Source organism: Anneissia japonica, unplaced genomic scaffold (genome assembly GCF_011630105.1).
Source record: "Anneissia japonica isolate Jap-2015-1 unplaced genomic scaffold, ASM1163010v1 scaffold287713_len945575_cov184, whole genome shotgun sequence".
Classification (NCBI taxonomy): Eukaryota; Metazoa; Echinodermata; class Crinoidea; order Comatulida; family Comatulidae; genus Anneissia; species Anneissia japonica.
This window is the reverse complement of record NW_022725774.1, coordinates 70646-74142: the sequence shown is the minus strand read 5'-3', so window position 1 is coordinate 74142 and position 3497 is coordinate 70646.

The following is a 3497-nucleotide window of genomic DNA, read 5'->3' as shown; positions in this document are numbered from 1 at the left end:
TTAGTAATGTAATTCGACAGGCAAATTACAGTAATATTTTTAGCAAATTTCTTTGAAAAAAATTTGTAGGCATAGGGCCTAGGCCTATCTAGGTATACAGTAATTTCATTTTACAGTAGTTTGGAACGACTCATCAGGAGTGGGGGTGGTGGCAGTGGCCTACTAGGACTACAATTTATTTTAAGCTATCTTGGGTCCGATCGTCCACACCAGTTGGGCCCAATCGTCTGTCACCCGAAGTTTTCATTACGATGATCAAGAACATGTACTATCTAGGCCCTAGGCTAGGTTTAGATTGCTGCTGTCACTCTGCTACGTATACTACTACCGCATAACAAAGAAAGCGACCCACGCGGTGCATTCTTAAATTTTACACACATTATTAAAATGTATTAGACGATAACACGATATCACTGACTGAACGATCTACCACCCTCGTATCGCAGTAACTACTGTACTGAACTAGGCCTAACTTAGGCCTAATGTTTTTGTGGAAAGCTTGATAGTCGTTATGTACCCGACAGTCGGCTGCCTTTATACAGTATCTTCACTTGTCTTCAATTTGCATTCAAAGGGTACATTGCTGCATAGCCAACTGTCGGGGATATAGTACCTTCATATGACTACTCATACAACAGAAAAAAACGTCGCATGGAGTTAGTGAAAAATGGAGATCTAAATGAAAAAATGATTTATTTCAGCAAGTATTAAAACCTTTTTGTTTTATTTTAGGCCTTCTTCAAAACACCTATGCCACAGCAGTTGATTTTTTTTTTTGCCGTAAAACCAAAATAGTTTCATCCATGCCGACTTGCCGATCGGTCAGCGTGAGCCGGCCCTGACTGAACTCTGCAGTAATTTCACATCTAAATTCGCATCGCGAGTAAAACAAAATGTCGGAAAACTTTTCTTTGACGCATGCGCATTTGCATAAATGTCTACACACACACACACGCACATACTGCACACAATAAAAAACAAAGGAAATGTGAAGAGTGATTACAATAGTTCCTATTGCACTACATGCATAGGAACTAAAAAGGGTTGAAAGTGCACTAGAACAGGAAAGTAAAGAAGAGTTAAGCTTTAGTTTCAAGACTGAAATACAGTACAGTCCTGTAATCATAGTGAATATACAGTATAGCCTTGTATCAAAACACGTAGTCATTTCATAACTTGTAAGACATTAAGTTTAGATAGGCATATGTGGATTTATGTTGAAGTAATGCTGTTTCTGAAGTTTAATAAATATATATCAAATATATATTATGAAGAGAAATATTTATCTAATCATGTTTTGAACAAAATTAGTAAATAAACTAATTATGATTATTTTAACAGACTCTTAAGATTTACATTGTTTGACTTGTGTGTTGTAACTGTAATTATAATATTAATCGACCTATATTACATTTTCCAATAAAATCGTAATACAGTACAATACAATCACATATTTTAGTGTCTACTTTGAATCTGTTTCATTTCTTAAAATAAATTTACAATTTTTTTTGTATTATCGTTCATGTATAAATGACATTTTTGTTCACATAAGCATATTACGGCTATACATATTGGTATTGCTGTGGTATTAGAAGTTCTTTATGCATTTGTCACATAATCTTAAATATTATACTGCACGAAAATAATTTATGGTGTAGTGTTCATATATCACCATGTTTTGTATGTACAGTATTTTATCACATTGTTGTGGGTTTTCTCCAAGTTCTTGGTTTTCCTCCTTCACTCAAAGAAGGTCATGAATCTAGATTCTAAATTAAACAAATGAAAGATGTGGAAACATATGAGCAACCACCACGTTGTGTATAGGATGAGCCTTCCAGTGTATCCTAGAAGGTCGGTTGGGGCCCTATTTAGAAGATGATCTCAAGAAGCTTTTTCAAATTATTAAAACATAAATATTACAAAATAGCCCCGAATAACTATAATGAATGAAAATATACATTTGCTTGAATGAGCCTAGAGCTTCCGCGCCAACAAGCAATAACTGTTAATGTTGCTGTACGTCTATATGAAAATGCAGGAGCACTTCAACAGTGGTTAAATATAATTAAGTAGCATCAGTTTGTAAATGTGCTGTATTTTTTTTCACAAAATGTTACGCAGTAAACAGTCTGTCTCTTATACACATCTAGATGTGTATAAGAGACAGGTAGAGAAAATCCGATCAGAATGACAAAATAAACTAAGCATCCACTGGAAGGAATCCCAATATCTGCAGACGGATCCGTTTCGGCCTTCCAGGCCTCATCAGTGCAGCTAGTGTACAGACCCAAACGAAACGTTTATATTTTAATATAGATTAATAGGCAAATGGGATCAACCCAGAAACAACACACACGATCACAGACGCCTCGTTGGTTAGGTTAAGTCTAGTTGACACAAAGAGTCTTTCACCTTATACATGTGAAATCGGATCAGAATGGAAAAAAAAAAACCTTTTACTCTACCGGGACTTGAACCTGGGCTTTTCGCTTACCGTGCGAACGTCTTACCAATTCGACCACAGAGGCCTTGTTAGGAAGGTTGAGCCTAGTAGAATTTGCTGCAGAAGAATAGTACTGTATACAATTATACTGGGTTAAGGGGCATGGTGCAAATTATAGCCAGAGGTGATCTGGAGGTCACTAAGCCCGTAACTATGACCTGGTTAAAATCCCAGTAAATATTTATATACACCTACACTCAAAGAATACTCTTTGCTACACTACATAAATTGTAGATAAGGGCATGGCTGGAACTATTTTCCGGCTCTTGAAAGGGGTCGTTCACAATATCAACATATTAACAAGAGTACAAATAGAACGGTAGGAGGAGGAAGGGGATTGACAAATTTGTAGGCTACACTCTTACATACCAGTATTCATGAAAATGGTGACTGAAAATAACATGCGATATTTAAAATAATATTTTTAAAAAAAAATTAAAATGCAATCATGGATATAATATACATTTTTATATAACCAAGTAGGCCTACTGTAGGCCTACAGTACTTTTATAGTTGACTTAATAACAAAAAATGGAGAATGGATTTTTTGTTACGTATACACTTTCGAGGTGGTGGGGCGGGCGGTGTGCGGAGATTTTTTTTTTTTTTTTGACGTACACTTTCAGGGGAGGTGGGAGGAAGGGGATACCAAAAAGAGTACTGTTTGTAAACTTGCGAAAATGTTGATACTGTTCTTTGGGTACAGCAAAGAATTTAAATCTATATTCTTTGGTCGCGCGGTTGGTTGATAAAGTTGTAATAACTCTTGTACAGTACAGATAATTTGTTTTAAAAGAGTTTAGCGCCCTCTCTTGTTCTAATTATAACCAATCCGATTGGTGTGGTTGTTGTGTCAGCGCGGTTAGCGATTTTTTTTTCCGTACGAAACATTTGCATGAAACTTCACTCGGGCCATCTCGGATTGACTCGAGTGAGTACGATACGAGGAACAAGAGCAGACACTTCGCAATGTCGTGACGCTCGAGTTTTA